This window comes from Uranotaenia lowii, chromosome 2, assembly GCF_029784155.1.
Source record: "Uranotaenia lowii strain MFRU-FL chromosome 2, ASM2978415v1, whole genome shotgun sequence".
Classification (NCBI taxonomy): domain Eukaryota; kingdom Metazoa; phylum Arthropoda; class Insecta; order Diptera; family Culicidae; genus Uranotaenia; species Uranotaenia lowii.
In genome coordinates, this window is record NC_073692.1 from 384,101,837 (window position 1) to 384,122,626 (window position 20,790).

The following is a 20,790-nucleotide window of genomic DNA, read 5'->3' on the forward strand; positions in this document are numbered from 1 at the left end:
GCTAAAGCTACTAGTTTTCTCGTTATTCAGCAGGAAAGAATAAAAATCCGAAAAAACATGCCTCAGAAAAATTATTGCAGCTCATGCATTACATACTAAAAAAATATTTATCTTATGCACATGAAAGCTTAAGTTATGGTCTATATAATAAAGGGAAGAATTTTTTTTTTGAATTTTTTTTAATGAAATGGTCACAACAAGTTAAAAAAGTGGTCTGAAAAACCTACTTTTTATTCGATTGCTTGTAAAGACTGTTTGAGGGGTGGTAAAGTTTTTAAAAAATATGACTACAAATTTTATTCTAATTGCAACATTTTTTTCCAATATTTTTGATACAACGAAAAATGAATTTACTACTTTTAGGGTGCCCGAAAATTTTTTTGTTTTTTGAAGCTTCTGAAAAAAGTTACAAGCATTCAAACTTGCAATAGTGTCAAATTGACACTCTAATGCGGTTGAGGGTTAAAGTAGAAACCGTTGAAAAGAGCTTTTGGGATTGATTTTCTTGTTTTTTAGTATCAGTAATTTTGTGAGACAATGCGGGAAATCAGACATTGAATTTGAATGGCCACCAAGGTTGCAAAAAAAATCTGTGTTTTGACGAAAAAAAAATCTGACTTTCTGTGATTTTACCCAAAAATTCTGTGACGGTTTTCTGTGATGCTTTTTCCATTAATTTCAAACTAAAGTCTTGTCAAATTGCGACTTTTTTTTACATTTTACTAAAGAAAAAGCAATTTACATTACTAATTTATTGCTCACAATTACCACCAAGTGTAATAAATAAACCAAAAAAAAAATTAAAAAAATATTAATTTATTATATTTTTTTCCAATTAAAAGATCATTATCCAAAATTTGTATTCACATAAAAAATTAAATTTCGAAATCGAAAATTTTAAAATTCTGTGAAATCTGTGAATATTTCTAAAATTCTGTGTTCTGTGACACAGATTCTGTGATGAAAATTGGCTCAAAATTCTGTAAAATTATAGATTTTTCTATGATTTCGGTAACCCTGCTTTTAAATAAGAAAATTTCAACGGAATATTTATTTTTATAGGCAAAAATAAAATTAAATACTTGACATTGTAAATCCATCAACATGGCGTCATTTTGTGCCCTTCGATTTTGCAACCAACATGGCGTTAGTAAATTCAATGCTTAATAACTTTATTATGATCAGCTTCATAATGATTTTGTGAGAACCATATATAGCTAAAATTAGTCGTTGCTCTAATCAGCCAACTAATTACATAAATAGGAGAAATGTCCGGTAGAATGATAATACCCTGAGTTGGTTCGAATTTCGTTGTCTGAAATACATGATGGCGACTCCCGCTTAATTTTGAAATGTTCTAAAGAACTCAAAATCGCATGAAGCTCTCACAATATGGGTATTGGGTGAAAGAGCTAAACTAGAAGAAGTCGAATTTCGCTATCTGATGCCATTTTAAAATCCAAGATGGTGGCTTCCGATGAACTTCAAAATGCTGTAAATGTGTTTTGACAGTTTATTAAGGTTCGCAATAATGAGTCATTTTTACAACATTCAGGTTTTCTGCCAAATCAGTTTGTACAAACTGTATTTTAAACAGTTGCAACCAGACCTTCTGATTGTTAGGAGCCCTGTGGTCAGGCACTAAATTCTAATTTGCAATAAGCGTGTATCAATCGGCTTCCGTTTTTATGATTTAAAGGTAAACTTTTGAAAAACTTTTTTTAAAGAATTTGTACACGTTTATGACTAAACTGTTTGATACTCCTCAGTTATCAATGATTAATTTTTATTTATTTAAAACTAAGGAAATTTAAATTTTTGAAACGCCATAATCAAAACTAGAAGTTACAAAGGAAGTCTAACAAATTATTCGAATTAGTTTAAGCATTCCCTAATCAGTTAAAACATAGGCGCCAAAAATGCTGATTCCCTGTGTTATTCTTCTGAACAAATTTTTTTTTTAAAGAATTTATGGTTTTTTTTAAACAAAAATATACATACAGTGTCGCTTACTTCATCTTAAACGTGGGGGAGCGTTCCCGGGAAAGTTGATTCCGGTGACCATTCAATTAAACCTGCGTGCCTTTCAATGATTGGTTGACCCATAAAAGGTAACATCAAGCAGTGAATCGCTTTCGAAATCGTCGCCGGATTTAGAACGTCTCCTTCATCGAAAGTTCTTTGGATTCACCGTGCGTTTCATTCCTCTTTACTCTCCGACGGGTGGGTGGAATGAAAATTGGTGGTGGGGGTGGGTGCCAGTTGAAAGTTGAAAAAAAAAACAGATCGTCAAAAAAAGGTTTCACAAACCGATTCCGGAATTAGCGTTCGACTTTGTTATATCTATCGGTTCATTGACATTCGAACGAAATCACGTGTCCACAGTTAGAAACGTTCTAGTTTCGGTCGAATCGAAGCAGCAACGTCCAGCTTCGACTATCAAAAGCGTCGATCAGAGCGACGTTTCGGTTTATGTGTATAGTTTTAAAACTTCAAAGCCAATGTGCCAGTGAGGAAAACATTAGGTTGGCTTAAATGCCAGTATCGGATACTAACCAGTTGCTGTGTTTGGTGCCAGTTTGATGAGCACATCGGATGACGTTATTGAAATGCATTCGTCAGAGTTAGCGCACTTGTGTTTGCGCATATCAGAGGGTCTGCCTCTTAAAAAGCAGCAGCATTTATTTAATCAGCAGCTAGTACATACCAACTTTACTAAGGCGTCGTCGTACAGACGCTTTGTGAAGGGTTTGTCGATTGATGTTTCTTCCTTTTTTCTTTCTATTTTATGTCACCACCATGGTCTGTTTATGTAAAAAATGCGTATAATTATTCCATAGGTAAGCGTGACTTTTTCTTCCACTTGTATTTGCTGAATTACTATTTTCAGTCAGATGTGTTACACTATATCGGTGTTACCTATCTGGACTGCATTGTAATATAAGGCGACACGTCAGACTTTGACCTTTTTTCTGTTTCCCGAGCATTAGGAGGGTTTCGTCATCGTTGACTCCATTAATGCAGTGTAATCAATGAAAGCTAGAGTCTGGGACGAGATGAAATAAGGTTGTCTTTCAATGTTCAAATCGAGTAGGTTCAACAAGGATTGGGTTCCTAAAAATATTATTTTCAATCGTATTGAACTTCATCTCATACTAAATACAAAATAGTTCAAACTGGTGTAAATTTGTTCACCGAATTTATTTTCCCATCTTTCATTAAAAAATGTTCAAATAAAATATCCCAAAATTAATTCCACGCTCTGCTTTTATTTATGCTATCCTTAGCTCCACCGAAAAAAAGAAAACAATATATTGATTTACTCTGAGATGAAATTTGGCCGATTTGCTTTTCTCGTCTTTTTTGGGTTCCAAACTAGATAGATGAAACTCGCTTCTGGGCCTTCATCTTTTCGCATAAAATAATGATAAAAAGACAATTAAGAGCGCACGTGTAGACGCCAAACTGACTACTTAGCTATTATTACAGATTTCACAGCTTAGCCAAAATAAAAACGTTTAAAAACTTACGATTTGTCTGTTTCTATTATCGAAAACGATAACGTCTGATAAAAAAATATTACATATTTTTACTATCTAATCAAAAGGAATTTATGCTTGATGAATCGTCAATGAAGGCAACTTGAAAATCGTTCCATCTTTCCGGAATAGTTTCATTAGAGCTGTCATTTTGTAGAGCTACTGAGCACGCAGAGCACCCATCATCGTCGAAAAGCGGAGAAGCCTTTCTCGAATCAAAGTTTAATCAATTATCAACGATTTGGTCAGCAAAAATGGGTTTTCCCCGAACGTCTATCTACTCTGTCTGTACAACTAATTAGACGCTTTTATATACCGCCGGTCGACACTACCGAGTAAAAGTTGAGTTAAGCCTCTACTCCACTCATACTTCCGTCGTTAGAAGCGTGCAAAAAGCAACGATGAGCGGCATTCACAGTTTAATATGTATTTATTTATTAGAGGAAATCAAAAACCGAGGAAGCCGCAAACTTCCACGCAATGATAAGAGGCTGATTTCTGACGAAATTAAAAGTACTTTCGACACATCGCCAAGCTTTAGGCATTTTGTTGTTATTATGAATAAATATAAAGCAATTCGTTCGATTGCACGATAAGTTTCAGTGACCAGATGATTTTTTCTTTGAAAGTAATTTTGTTCTATAAAACACCTTCAATCAATGGTATAAAAACTTTGGAAGTTTGTGTATTAAACTTAAATTTGTTTAACTCGGATGTCATCTTGATACCATATAAGCTAAGGTTACCAGAATTTTTTCAGCACTTATCCGAGCCGCACAAATCCGGTCAATTTCATATAAAAACCTGGCAAAGTACGGCATTTGATTTCAAAATAGCAAACAACTTGCTCGAAAAATTTCGTTTTCGAGGCATAAAAAAAATTACAACACAAATTTTGCTGTTTGATTTGCCAAATAGAGTGAATAAATCTGGACAAAATCTGGGCCTTTATCATTGTTCGCTAATTTTGTATTAATTACCCGAGATAAATCGGATTAAACTAGGCAATCTGGCAATCTTTTTGCGTTCGGAAATTTTCTCTTAAAAAAAGTATCTTGTTTGGCGACCCGTTTAGGGAATGGAAGTATTTCCAAAAATGTAGACAGAATAGAAAGGGTTAAACGGGAACATAAGTTTTCTCAGATATTTTGAATTTCGTTTCGGTGCCTATCTTATGTACGTTGTGTTATCCTAATTCATTTTAATTATCCGTTTTACCGATGATATTAAGCATATTATTGGAAGGCATTTATGAATTACTGCTCTTGAGCTGGAGTTGTTACTCTTATCAGACTTTCGGCTGAATTTGCTCTATCTCTACTTATTCTCAACTGATTTGGTCCAGCTTAGTGAAATTTCTTCGAGTGTGTCGTAGTCGTAGTTTACGTTACGTATATACGAGAATTATAAAATACTAAATTATGTACAGATCGGTTGATGATTAGGAAAGAAACAGCGATTAAGTTTAAAATACAAAAATGTTGGGTCTGGCAACACTGTTCAAAAAAATTTAACAATGGCATTCGGTTAAAAATAGTTAAATCTTCAAAACAAGGGTCCATGTAGCTTCTAAGGTGACTGAAATATTCACAAAAAATGCTGTTTTTGGGAAAAAGACAACAATTTTAAGAACGGGGGGACTATCATTTGGAGGGGAATGGTCCGATTCACCCAAAACTTTGATTTTTTCCTGTTTACAGTACAATAAGTCATCCTACTGATTTAGGGCCAAATCGGAGAGGGTCGATGCATCTTCATGGTAACTTGGTATGGAATGTTGTTTAGATTCCACGTGTATGTCCTCTTCACAGCTTTGGTTGTTTGTCGGCATGCGGTTTTCTCCACTTCCAAGCTTCCAAGTTGTCAATCTCTTCTCAAACACTTTTTTAACTTAAGACACGGTGTCTTAAGTGGGACAGCTTCTTAGGGAGTTTCTCACGAAACCCTACTTTAAATCTGGATTGATATCTCGACTATGGTCTTAGCCATCTAAGGTTGATTATCCTAAAACTTCGAATCCTAGTAGTTTTAGTCCAAACTTCTCAAAACTCGGAAAATTAGGAAAAAAAACTTCAAATATTCTAAGTGATACGATAGTAGATCTGAGAATATTCTACATGAAAATATCATTCTTGTATAAATTTTCTCAGTATTTCGAATCAGCCTTTGGTTGTGGTCTGAACTTATTTTGTGAGGCGTATTAAGGGCTAACATACCTGAAAATGTAATAATACAATATGAGCATTTCACTCACTGTAAATCAACAAACAAAATTTGAAAAATTATGTATATTTAAATTTGACGAATTCGAATTAGTGATTTACTGCTGGAAAACATTTCAAACGTTGTCAGTTTGGCTTTATCCTCATGAAAAAAATGTCTTTTTTACAAGGTTTTCATGTAGCGATCTGAAAAATTCCCTTTATAAATTATTTTCAAGATAGCAGTTGGTTCCAGAAATGCGAATTGGACATATTTGGTGGTAAAAGAGAGATGAAGAATAGACAAACAGAATGCTATAACTTTGACTACACACATCTCTTTTCTTCCGCTTTGAACAAGACTGTCAAAAGGTTGAATATGGTTTCGACATTAATAAGTTTAACAAAGTTTTCTATATACCTATATATATTTTTAAATATCCACTTATACAAAAAATACGCCGAATTAGAGATATTGAACTGAGGAACAACTTTCCTGAAACCATACAACCAGTAGGATTTTATATAAAAGAGATATGAGGTTTTGATCATCGATTGGGCTGGTCTGCCCAGCTGTGCGTCGTTTGAGCCAAATTGAGCTAACGCTAACAGAAGCCTTAAACAGAAAGTAGGCACATCATTCTACACACTTGTGCCAACACAAAATAAGTGTTTTCATTTTTTTTAAACAATTTTTCGATTATGAGATGCTACTTTGAACTTCAGCACTTTTTGGTCTTTCCACCCTTCAGAGTCAAATTGACACTCTAATGCAGATCAGCGTTAAAACAAAAATAATGACGACAATTTACAAACGCCAATGAACAGCAAAGGCAAAAAGTGCAACTAGTGTCTGTACGATTGATTTTTAAGTATGTTGTTGTTAAAAAAGTATGAATATGTCATCCTGCTCAAAACATGTTTTTTTGCCTGACTGCCTAATCGACAAATTATCTGAACATACTCTTGAGTAAAAAGTAAAAAAAACTTGGGATTTCCGTCTTACTCGACTTCCTTCTTGTTCAAAACTAAAACTTACAGGAATTATTTAAAGTTTATAACCAGTTACTTAATATTTCCAGAATATCAAGAAATTCTAAACAAGACTTCTAAGTTCCTCTAAATTTTTTTCTTCTGTTCTACGGGCTTTCGTAACTTCAAAATAAGGTTTTTGATTTAATTTGAGCAGTTCTTGGCTACTTCGTCATTTTTTGTTAGCCTTACAAATATACTGGTTCAAAATAAAATTGCCATCTTTTTCTCTCAGCTCTTGGACTTATTACGGTTGAAATCCATATAATATGTGCCTGATTTTTTTTTTTTTTTGATATTCTTTCCTATATTTTTGTGTATATCTCGAAAATGAATTTTACGACGCACAAGTTATCAGGTGAAAATTAATTGTAAGTTCAATTGTCACCAACATTGCAAAAATTTGGCTGAGATCGTTTTCCAATAGATAGGATGATTGAATTCGCTGAAAAATTACCTAAGTTTCTGTTCATAAAGCAACAGTATTGAAAATAAGAGAATGGGCTGGTATGTCGCGAACAATGTCCATTTGATACTCTAGCTAAAACATGAACCATTTTAACATAACACATATAGATAGAAAATTCCAATAGAAACTTATACTAATCATGTGTACATCCACAAATCAGACTCTACTCCAATAATGAACTTCCTTGGAGGTGGAATTATCGATATAAGCTTCTGTGCCGAACTGGCATTAACAAGCTTTCTTATAACTGGCGTTGTCCTCCCAGCGCAACCACATTGCATATGTCTAAAACAAAGCAAATTAAACGTAACCCATATCCTATCACAAGACAAAGCAACATGGAAAAATTCAGCCAGCAAGGATTGTTGTCAAATGATGTACCGAGCGCTGTGTAAGTACACTGTATCAAAAAATTGTCCGTACAGCACGTACCTTGAAATCCAAACAATCAAAAAGTGCACTTTTTCAGTCAATAAAAATACTACAATAACATCATTCGCTGCAGAAACTAGTCCTTTTTGTAGATCAGTATTAAAAATTTTTATGAATTAAACCTTAAAAATAATCCAATTCATTTTGTATAGAAAGTCCCAAAAACGACGTCAAAAAATTGTCCGTACACTGAGGCCTTTATCAAATATTAGTCAGGTAAACAGTTATTTGTCAGTCTGTCAAACGCAGAAACGTGAATGGAATCTCATCAAAGACAATTTCCAGTATTCTGAGCGATAAATACAGTAAAATGAACTTTATTTAGCATAAACCAGTAGATTTCAACAATTTGTGGATTAAATTAACAGGAAAATGTCTGCTCCTCACAAAAAAATACCCGTTGATATCCGGAAACTGATTGTCGACCTGAAGAATGACGGTAAAAGCTTGTCCGAATTTTTTTTAATTTACTTGTCTTCGAATTACGCATAGAATAGTAAAACGGCTATGATCGTCGGTTCAGTATGTCCTTCAGAACTTCAAGAAGACTAACTCCATGGAGACTAACCGTATAAGCTGATGGTTGGTTTTATCGTATTTTCGGGTCAGAACCAAACAATCATATTTATTTTCCTGTAGACGCGTAATATGACTGATAAATCAATTTATTTTTCTCCGTGAATGAATGTCAAGTTTCCGGTGCCATTTGCGCTGAAAGCATACCACACCATTACATGGCCACCACCGTGCTTAACTGTCGGTCACAAATTTTTCGGATCCAATTCAGTATCTGGATTACGCCATACTCTTACATGTCTTAAGACCCAAAAAAAAATTAAATTAGCTTTCGTCAGTGAATATGACGTTCTGCCAGAACTCTTCCGGTTCCAGGACATACTTTTGAGCGTATTCCAGCCGCTTTTTCTTATTTTTAGCAGATATAAACGGCTTCTTCAGAGCAACACGACCTCGGTATTTTTTCTCATGAATTAAGTTCAGTACCGTTTGAGGATTAACCTGTATGTTTTCAATATTCTTCAGGCTGTCTGCTAACTTCGGGGCACTGATTTTAGGATTCTGACTGATTTCCCTGACAATTATGCGATGGTGACGATCCGTAAGCTTCAATTTGCGACCTCTCCCTGGAGTGGTCTCCAGGGAGTTAGTCTTCTTAAAATTTGGAAGGACATACTGAACCGACGATCTTGGCCGTTTTACTATACCTGTAATTTCGGACAAGCTTTTACCGTCATTCTTCAGGTCAGCAATCAATTTCCGTATGTCAACGGGTATTCTTTTGTGGGGAGCAGACATTTTCTTGTTAATTTTTGTGGATTTAATTTACAGAAAAATGTCTGCTTTTTACAAAAATATACCCGTTGACATTCGGAAACACGAAAATCTACTGATTTATGCTAAATAAAGTTAATTTTGCCGTATTTATCGCTCAGACCACTGGAAATTGTCATTGCTGAGATTCAACTCACGTTTCTGCGTTTGACAGACTGACAAATAACTGTTTACTTGACTAATATTTGACAAAGGCCTCAGTGTACGGACAATTTTTTGGCGTCGTTTTTGGGACTTTCTATACAAAATGAATTGGATTATTTTTAAGGTTTAATTCATAAACATTTTTAATACTGATCTACAAAAATGACTAGTTTCTGCAGCGAATGATGTATTTGTAGTATTTTTATTGACTGAAAAAGTGCACATTTTGATTGTTTGGATTTCAAGGTACGTGCTGTACGGACAATTTTTTGATACAGTGTATGTATACGGGCATTAGAACAAAAAAACATTAAATATTTGTTTCCAACCGACGGCAAAAAACCACCAGCCATGATGAGCTGTGCGTGTGTATGTAAATTCTCATCCCTTCCCCATCAAATACAAAGAAGGATGGAAAAAACACTAGCCAAACGCCAGACGGCCAATGCAGTGCGTTTTTTGGTAATTGGCAGTGACAGAATAACTATGACAATAAACTTTCGTTTGTTAACCGACTCAGTTGGTGCACTGGGTAAGATATCGGACTGGCAAGCCGGGATGAGAATGTTGCAGTGAGTTTGATTCTCACTATATATTTTTTTGGGAGAAATTATCCAATACTATGAAAATCCCATTTAATGTTTTTCTTGTTTCGTTTGGTATAGTGGTCATGCATCATTTTGCTTGGGAGCTCAATCATATCATCTCATCTTTGGTACAGTATAGTTTTCAGCGCATTTTCGGTACAGAGATTTGCTAAATAGGCGTTGAATTTTTGCAACCTCTTCTATGGGTGTATAAGTGATGTTGAAAAATACCGTATTTGTTTAAATGTTAAGCATGAAAAGAATATTTCGTGAAATGTTTGTGTCAGTTTTACCAAAATTGACCCAAAATTTCATTCAAAATAAATATTTAAAAGGAACGTTGCACGGCACCCAAAAAACAAACAAACGACTTAGTGCACAGTTTGCTGTGCTACTTAAACCCAATCCAAATCAAATTGTTCTCCACCAGTGTGTGGTGAGCCGATTTGATTACATCATTCGCATTTTGGGGTTCCGCACCAAATCAACCGGCATTTTCTGTCTCATTTACCCATCATCATCACATCATCATGATCAATCGATTTTTCTATGTTAAATACGGTTCGCAAAATAAAAACCACATTAATTTTCCTATACAGTTGGATAAAATTGGGTCCAATTTAGGGCACTTCTCAATTCACCCTGATGAATTATTTCAACAATAAGGTTAATGCAAACAAGTTTTGGCTTTGCAGTGTTGTAACAAATTTTATCAAATGGAAAACAGCAAATTTCGATTTTGTTAGGCTTGTTTTGTAAATGTAAATAAAGATTTTTCTATGAGATAATCACTGGAAAAAATGGGTTTTCTACAAACCTATAACCAGGTAATAAACAACGGTCAAATCGTCTTGCGCGTGGAATACTCAGCGTCTGTCTATCAGTCAGTTTCGCTTCACTACATGATCAAAACATCCGCTCAACTGTACATATACCCCACTTCTGGTTAATCTGGTTGTATTCTAAACAAACCCGGGCAAGACGGTATGCTTAATTATCGCTGTAGTACCTTCTGCTTAACGTCAACAGTCACAATTCCCTATCGGTGTGGCGGCAGCCAGCGTTGGGTACGTGAACCGCAATATAAAGCATCTCATCCCGGGAGAAGTTGAAATCAATATGCAAATTTAAGCAAACGAGCTGCCTGAGCAGTTATCGGAATCGGTAGATACAGCTTCGCCTTGGAGTAGGTTGTTCCTATCGGGTGTGACGTGATGGAACTGCGTTTTGGATGGTTTATCACATGTAATGGATTTTTTTTATTGAACTGACGTTACATTTGTAAGAATTTCTTAAGTAAGAGATCAATTTTCTACAAAATTGGGTAGTTTGGGCTTTCGACTGTAAAACCAATCCGATTTTGTGTAGGTAGTTTTCCAAGCATGCTTAACTTGAATAGTTCTTAGAATGCTGTTCAAACATATTACAACGTAAGATTGGAGAACAAGATATTGCCACTGACTTTTATACCTTAACACCTTACCCTATAGTGCGCGGAGGAGCACTACTGGAATTGTACACTGTTCAGTTTCGCGTTCGTTAAACGAGCGGCTTTAGCGCCACCTCTTTTAGTCGAGGACCGCTCGTCGAGTCCAAATTGCCCGGCGAGAACTTTGACCTCAGGGCAGGTCGTTCCTAAAAGGATCCAAGAATGGATACGAAAGATCAGGTTTTATACAATCAGCTTGAGTAGGAACTACTCGTATCGGCCACCTTTGCCAATTAAGTAAAAACGTTATGGATACAGCGTTCTATCCCCTTAGAAACACTCGCTTGTGCTTCTCATCACTGGCTTAAAAAGACCAAATCACCCTAGCTTAACACGTGATACGAAGCAGAAGCGAGCAGACTGATTTCCCGGGCAGTCCTCCCAGAGTAAAAGAAAAACTAATCGGGGAAGAACACGTGAACCACCTTTTAACCCAAGAGCTCAATGTTCGGGGAAGCACAAAATAACAACTTAGAACATTTTGTTGGAAGAAAACATAATAATAACTTTGTATTTAACGTTCATTTACATATATTCGTAGAAACGATTATTCTATTTTCTGCATGCTTAATTGTGGTTTATTACTTATCCTAGGATTACATTAAGTTTGATTTTTAATAGTTCCTTCCCTAACTTCCCCTATTCGTGTGCGGTTTACATGTTCTGAATAACTTTCTGGCGAGTTTTCAGAAGTGGAACCCTTCAATGGTTGGCGGTTCCGAATTAAACTGTGTGTGTTTTTATGTAAGTTTTACATGAGGAGTTTGCTGAGTGTAATTCTATTTTTATATGCGCATATTTTTATCACTCACTCATGCGGTACCGTTTTAGATTCCGGCCGATAAAATAGGCTTGCTTGCGATAGTAAGACGGTGTTACTTTGAGACCGTGGGTCAAACGACGAAGTTGATGATGTCAATGATTTCAGCAACAACGAGCCGAAGAATTCAACGGCCGGAATGATTATTCTGGAGGTTGGAAAAAAACATATTGTGCATGCTCGCACTACATATTCCTGGAGAAATTCCCAAATGGGTACATACCTTCGGTGGAGTGATTACCAAGCACGTGGTTACTCGACACCGTATCGGGTCCAACGTTTAGTGTAGGTGGCGCTTCGAAGAGAATGGTGGTGGCTTGATGCAAATTAGAGTAGGTCATCCAAGTGACGGCTGACGACCTCGTCCGACTCTCAGTGGCCGGGGTCCGAATCCTCACCGTGGTGTTGTACCGGAACTGCTGGGCTGTAGCGGTTTTAGCAATCGCTAGATGTGCGTCGGCTTGCGAGCTGGATATAATTGCCAGATTACGGCAAACAATTAGTCACACACAGAACACACATTTTGGGCAAATGAGGTTTACCTTTTATTTTTGGTAGCAACGCACACGACTATCATCTGACCGCACACAAATTCTAGCTAGCTAACTGGATGGGCTTAATTAATTTCCTGGGAAGGAACATGGAACATTAAAACACTCAAATCAAAAGGCACTTAACGTGTTCTTACGGTACAAAGACGCGGAACAAGAACAATCTCGCTTCTGATTTTTACCACGGTTAAATTCGGAATAACCCAGTGGATTCAAGGGATTCCTCAGATTCGCACAAGGACCATCGGCGTTCATTGGGGAGTCGAAGATTTCCCGAAGGAAGTCGTTGACCTTTGGACACAATAACCAATGGGCTTCGACCCAATTGAAAAAGGTGGCTTCTCTTTCCCTCCTACCCCGTCTGATCGTTCCATCTCATAACGATCCACCCTTGGAATCCCGATTCCTTAAAATAATGGGGTCAACTCGAGAGATGACGCTGAGCGCGCAATTCTCATTGAGATAATTTCAGTTGAGCGCAAGCTTCCTCCACTTCCTTTAAAACACGTGCATTATCAAATGCATTACATAAATAAAGGCGCTTCTAAGCTGTAAGTTCTAAGTATGAGTCTACATATTATAGCATGCAATTGACTACAGTAATGAACGATTTAATTGAACTAACGAAACTATATATAATAATGATAATTAGACAAAAACGAAAATGTAACCCTGTTACATCACTCCGTACTAAAATTACGAAAAATTTGATTGACTTGAATCAGAGGTTCAAAGTCAATCAAATTTTTCGTAGGTTCGTTTTTTCAATTTTAACTACCTTGTTGACTTTCGGGGTCATAGGGAATCAACGTTACACAAGTAACTCCTCGCTGTTTACAGGTGCTCCTTGCGGGCCTGCTACTGACCATCAGCGACGCTAGTCTCCGGTCTCCAGCGAAAATCGCAAAAATAGTTAAAATGGAAAAACATAAACCCATAAAATTAAACACTGTGAAGGACCATACTAATACAAAAAAACTACTACTTACAAAATGTCATGACTTGGTTATTCTATTGTCGATAAGGGATTTGGCTATGGACAGTTCGATTTCGATTGGCAACGTGCACATTCATTCCAAAAAATACAAAAAATGAACATAATAACAATTAATTAACTTCCACCTAGTATAGGTACCAATACTAGAGGAGTCACACAAAAAACAGAATGTTAATCACTAGTCCCATAGAAGGAACCAAAAAATACGAAAAACATCCAAAATAAACAATGAATCCAGAGTTCTGATCCTATCCAGAAATATGTTCCGGAATCCCTGATCCAACTCTTTCTCCACCCACATAGATCCTGAATTTTCGATAACTCCAGAAATGATTTATCCGAAGGCGCAATCGTATTCATTTTCTACGAAAAACAACAGTTTTGGTACATTGAAACACTCCAGAAATGTTTCCCGAAGAATAACGTTTCAATTTCCACAAAACAAAAAATTTGACTTTCATCAATAAAAATTAATTAATAATTTTTATGAGAAATCGACACACCCTAATCTTTCAACTGCCACATCAAAAAAACATCGCATACATTCTGACAGACGAGGCACTCACTCTTCGCTCATTCTCTCATTCCACTCATACACTCACGCTGCTCAACCGAAAACGAACGTAAACAAACATCAAACGTCAAAGTGAACTTGAAAATTCGGATAACTTGTGGTTGCTTCAGACTGTTGCTGACGGTTTTTCGTTTTTCGCATATTATTCCGGTTTGATTGCTGTGAAATTCAACCCCCTGGCAACTTGACAGTTCTGGCGAGTTTCGTGTGCCTGATTGAAATCCGCAGGTGTCGCTTGTGTACCGCTTGTTTACATACTTTTCGAGCCATGCGTATGGAAAGGGCAGATCATCAAATGTGGTGCAAATCATAAAATTCGAATGAATGAAAAAAAATCTCAACCGAAATTATTATTCTCATTGAATATTCTACATATTTATTTATTGTATAGGAACAGTTTTCCATAAACCGAGAAATGTTCTGCTATAATTTGAAAGTTTTGTTATACTAAAATTATCATATGTATCGCAGTTTATAAAAATTATTCGATGATTGTTGTGGTAATGTTTTGTTTTACATTTATTTTTTACGATCGTCATCAATAGTTTTGGTGGAAGGGGTTCTTTTCCCAAAAATCTGCCGTATATCAGTGAATTATTTTGATCAGTCCAAAAGTTTTAAACGTAATAAAGGACATACAGATTTACGTCTGTGTGCCCTTTATTCGACTGAACTTTTGAAAACAGATTCACTTTATGTATAACTGAACTAATTTTCAATTCTGAACGTTTTTTTCATTTGTTGAATCGGTTAAAAGAAAACATATTTCCATATGCGTCCTTCCGACATGTTAAGTCGCTTGATTTTCGATTTGACAGAACCAGAGAACCAGAAAAAAACTGGCACACGCGATTTGTATGGGAAACGTCAAGTTGCCAGGGGGTTGGTGAAATTACTGGATATCCGTGTTGCAGCTACTGGCGAAGTGTTTTTCTCTGCGGAAAGTTACTTTTATTCTGTGTTTCAGGCGTTTTGTTTAAATAGAAAATCCGGCTCCGGCGGGATTGAATTTTTCTTCTTTCGTTCTAGCGATGGATAAGTAGCACAGGAGGACTTACTGATGGATGGCTTTGTTTACCTTAAATTTTAACTGGTTTCTGATTCTTGAAGGTAAGGAATTCGAACTTATTTCTTGTCCTATTGTAAACAAACATTACTTTTCAGATGTGACCAACCAAAATCGGGACTACAAAACAATAAAAAGAGATGGATACAAGGACTGGAAAAGAAAAACTTGAGCCAATTGGAAGAACGGAATAGGAAATTAAAATGAACCGGAAGAAAGAACGGAAACGGAATGATTGCATCATCTTCTTCTCACGTCAGCTGACCGGCTAATTAAAATCAGCCACCGATGGAATGTCACCCACAACCGGAAGTCGCGCTATACCTGTGGATACCGAAAATTGGGTCAATTTGAGGCGACCGGTTGTCTATTGGAATCCCAGAGCCAATATTGAAGATGGAATGTTGCAGCGAAAAAAAAATCAACCAAAGGTGCATTCAACAATTCTGGACACTGCAAATGATTAGGACCAGTTTAACCAGAACTCTACAAGGACGATTCTCAAGGACACAAAAAGGACGAAATTAAATTAACAGTGAGTATTCTTGACTTTTAATAAAACTAAACTAGATTAAGGTACTAATTTTAGATTTAACGTAGGGCGATAGGCGCGAACTAATTATTATTTACTAACTATATACAATATTTACAATCGGGGGGAGAATGTGCTCCACACCCCGCAATTTTATTTTGAATTACCCTTTGGGTGTTTTTTGCTTGTTGGTCTTGGGGTTTCCCTTTTCCATAGCCTTTTAAAATGATTGTCTTTCTAGACATGCTAGTTTGAGATCAGTTTCGGTGTCCACTTTTTGAGTTAGGTTGGCTAGTAAACTTCTAAGTTAATCAGGTTACGAAAACAGGTGAAAAGGTGCTCCTTCTTGCTTCATAGAAGCCACTACTCTTGTTGAAGGAGTCAACGCTGAGCTCGCTTTAAACAGTCGTGCTAAGCACTACTCAGGACAGGTCATCACTCTGCTCTTCCTTTGCATTCGTGGAATCTAATACTTATTTGAATTCAACACACCAGATCACGATTCACTTAGAAGTTTTTTTTCTAATCTTGCCTAATCAATTAGCTTCTACTTCTTCCATTACCTAAGGTAAAATAAAAACCTTCTGGTACCTCAAATCATAGGGTCTAATTTTCATTTGTGATAAGCAATTTTAATGAACCCTAGAGGTGATTTTTTTTTTAAATTGCGCTTTCTTTGTCACTCTAGAAGAGTTGTTCATAGCTAAAAAAAAATTAAAACGTGTGTCTAGTCCTTTTTTGGAAGATGAGCTTTTTTCAAATGGTTCGCGTAAAAGACTCCCAACCTTTTTCCAGATAAGTTCTCAAGCTCGTAGCAGTGTTTTCCGAGTACTTTCCTGACTACGGCGAGTTCGTACTTCGGAGCTAGTTTGGAACAAAACCCCTTCGCCTTGTCTGACAATTCGAACGTCCTTTTGAGGACAGTTTCTCCTTGGGAGTAAACTGGACAATCAGGATTCGAACGAAGATTGTAGGTCTTTTTGTGTCGCTCGTACGCTTTAGATAGGTTGTTCCGAATTTCGTCGAATAGTTTACTTCGAGTTGTGTTATCTTTTCCGTCGATTCCTGGTGGGGGTTCATTTCGCATTTGTTGGTATTCCTTCCCGTCAGATACCCGTTCCCGTCCGAAAACTACAAAGTATGGTGAGTGTTTAGTTGACTCATGCACAGCGTTTCGGATGGCACAGGCGATTGTTTGCAAGTCATCTGCCCAGTTCTTATGGTGTTGTTTTATTGTCGCCCGAATGGCCGTAGTTATTACCCTGTTAACTCTCTCTGTATTGTTAACCTGCGGATGATAAGCAGGGGTTAACCAATGATTGACTCCATACTCCTCCAGGAGCCCTCTAAAAGCCTTCGAGGTGAATTGAGTGCCGTTATCAGTTAATATGACCTCGGGTACCCCGAACAATAAAAATATCATGTTTTTCACAAAGTCAATAAGTGAATTAGACTTTGCTTCCCTAAAAGGTTGAATAAGTACAAACTTACTAAAGACATCTGTTGCTACGAGCAGACACGTATGTCTTCCTTTCCCTGAAGATGGTAATGGGCCAACATAATCTAGTGTCACAAATTGCCAAGGAAATTGTACAAATTCCTTCTGTGCTCCCATAGGTGGAGTGACATTTACATTACCAGCTTTCGATGTTTGACACTTGAGACATTCTTGACAAAATCGGCGAACATCCTTCGCCATCCCTGGCCAGCTGAAGCGTAGTTTTAAAGATTGCAAGGTCTTTTCTTGTCCGAGATGTGCGATGTCGTGTTCTGATCTGATGATTTCGGTTCGTTCCTCTGTCCTAGGAAATAGTTTCCATTTGAAACGCGGGTCGTCTGTGTGTTTACGATCAGGTTCATAACGGTAAATACTGTTGTCTATAATCCGATGGTTTGGAAATTTTGAAGGTTTATTTTGTATTTGGTTGATCAAATCTTCATATTCGTCTGCTACTGTAGCATCGATCAAATCTATCGAACGTGACAGACAGTCGGCGACTATATTCTTCGACCCCTTGCGGTATTCTAATTGAATATCGTATGATTGAATTTTAAGTGCCCAGCGGAGGAGTTTTGAGTTTCCTGACTCAACTCCAATGGTAAACAACCATAACAGACTTCGGGCATCTGTAATAACTTTAAATTTGGATCCCTCTACGTAATGTCTGTAGTTTTCTATTGCTAGCAAAACACCCAGGCATTCTTTTTCAACACTAGAATATGCCCGTTGAGTTCTACTCAACTTTTTACTAAAATACGCAATTATCCGTGTTTCACCTTCTTGTTCCTGTGTCAGAGCTGCTCCGACAGCTGTGTCTGAAGCATCTGATTCTATCGCGAATGGTTTTGAAAAATCCGGATTGGCTAAAATTGGTGCTGAGCTTAGAACTGATTTGAGCTCCGATAGTGCGTTTTCTGCTTCTTCTGTCCAAACAAACTTCTTCAAAGATTTTTTTAACAAGTCCGTTATTGGAACTGTTATTTTGCTGTAGTCTTGAATAAATCTTTGATAGAAGCCAGCAAGTCCTAGCAGCCTTCTAACATCTTTAACGTTCTTTGGCCTGGCGTAATCCAAAATTGCCGAAATTCTAGAGCTGTCAATAGCAACACCTTTTTCGGTCAGAAGGTAGCCCAAATAACGAATCTGCTTCCGACAAAACCTCGATTTTTCTAACGAAATCGTAAGATTCGCTCTGCGTAATCTTTCTGCTACTATTTTGAAAAGCCTTACGTGTTCCTCAAGAGTTCTTGTTGCTATAACAATATCATCTAAATAGACGAAAACTGCCGGCATAAGGTCAAAACCTATGGCCTTATCCATCAGACGGTTCATTGTTCCAGGAGCTCCTGTAACTCCAAATGGACAAACCTTAAAACGAAATAGTCCTAGTTTGGTTCGAAATGCCGTGTAATTTCGACAATCCTCTTTAAGAGGGATTTGGAAATAGGCATCTTTTAAGTCTATGATCGAAAAAAAAGTAGCACGCTCCAGTCTTTGGAATATTTCCAGCATATTCCTGATAGGATACGTGTCTTTGACGGTCATACTATTCAAACGTCTTGAATCTAGGCAAACCCGAATCTTACCGTTTGATTTTCTCACTGGGACCAAGGGATTCGTCCACTCGCTGAAACATTCTTCTATAACGTCCATTTTCCTGAATCGATCAATTTCGGCATCGATTTCTGCTTGAATACTTGGCGAACAACGGTAAATAGGTTGGCTCCTAGGTTTAGCTCCTTCTTTGAGTACAATGGTGTGCTCGATTATGTCGGTTCGGCCCAATTTTTCGGTGCAAGTGAAGTCGAATTCCTTAATAGCATCGACCAGAAGCTGTTTTTGCTCTACTGATAGGTCGTGTTCCGTTTCCAAACATTCCATCGTTGGATATGGATTAAAAATACAGCCTACAAAGCTCAGGGTTTGTACAGCGGATAACACCGAGTACAAATGCCTAGGGTACTTAAACATCCCTTACACTTACAAAAACGTATGAGTCTACATATTATAGCATGCAATTGACTACAGTAATGAACGATTTAATTGAACTAACGAAACTATATATAATAATGATAATTAGACAAAAACGAAAATGTAACCCTGTTACAACCCTGCCCCTACTCGCATAACAATCTCATATGAATTTTCGTCAGTTCGTTATTTTGAACATTGGACGTCAATATAAATAAAAAAATAAAAATTTTGTTCTAGAAATTTTGAAAAAAATATCTACTCATGACTGTTTCTGAAGGCAGGCTAAAATAAAGGAAGGAATGTCTTCCTGTGAGAAAAACAAGCAGAAACAACTAAAAATCATGATAAGATACACCTTACAATGTGGAATTCACGATATTTTCCCACAAGTATGTTTTTATTTTTTTTAAATTGCATTCAGAAGTTCAGAAATGATCAAATTTTGGCCTTAAAAAGAAGCTTGGTGAGCTAAACATATTCTGAATGGTACTGTTTACGAATAGATTTAAAAAAAGGTCTCGAATATGTTCGCATAATGTTCACATAATAAACAAAAATGGTGCTCCAGGCCTTACCAATTGCCCAATTCCGAAAATTTCGGGTTCTACGATTTATGATGACAACCTAGTATACATTTCATCAAACGTTTTTTTTTCTTTATGCTGAAAGTTGTGGTCACAATTTAAAAATATATTCCAAAACAGGAAAATCGGATCTTCTCGCTTGCTCGTTTTTGCATATGGGACTGTTTTGAAAATAGGGGCAGTATTGTCAATGATCAATATAACATGAGGCAGAAAACTTGATTTTGGTTTTATTTAATTAGGTCGAGTTCCCAAAATAAATTTGTCGGAACGACAATGTTTTACTTGTACAGCACAACAGAGTTCGGAATGCTATAGAGGAGAATGGAGGGTTGTCTGAGCTGTCAAAATTTCGTTTGATCCCAACAAATCAATAATTGCCAGATACATGTATTTTTGACAGTTCCAAAAACTAATACAACATTTGAATACAGCAAAGCTGTCAGAAGTTATAAGCATTTTAAAAATAAAATTGATTTTTTTTAAAGATTTGGAATCAACTACAGATAACCTGCTGGGGCATATTTTTTTTTGTCTTTATTAGAGAGACTTTCAGTGCTGGGGCATATTGACATCAATTTGAAATGTTTAAAAACTAGAATAAATTGCATACCCAATGAATCTAATAACATCAAATTCGTTTAACATTTGCGACTAGGGGAACGCCAACAAACTACAAGTCATATTTCCCCAAAACGGATATTTTGCGAATGGTCTTGTAAAGAGACTGGGTCCTTTATTCTAGGAGTTTTCAGAGGACCTTACATGAAAAACAAACAGATCAAAGGTTACCAAAAAATATTTGTTTTGTGCTAAACCAGCTTTCTTTCGTTTCATTCTAACAAGTTTTCTTCCTCACTATCAAATTGTTGGGGTGGCTCCAGAGAACTTCTATATTACAAATAACAAATACAAAAAAGCCAAATAAGGACAATAACCACAAACAGA

General features: G+C 36.6%; 1 protein-coding gene across 2 annotated transcripts in view; it reads left to right on the top strand.

The window, feature by feature from the left end:
- Positions 1-20,790, top strand: part of LOC129748338 (activated Cdc42 kinase Ack) — a 70,987-nt gene that overhangs the window by 11,518 nt on the left and 38,679 nt on the right. Inside the window, exon 1 of one of the 2 annotated variants that reach the window (XM_055742902.1) lies at positions 15,616-15,786. The exons of the other annotated variant lie outside the window; for it this stretch is intronic. The gene's annotated coding sequence lies outside the window, so the exon portion shown is untranslated. Of the gene's footprint in view, positions 1-15,615; positions 15,787-20,790 lie in introns of those variants that run through there. 2 annotated transcript variants of the gene reach the window in all.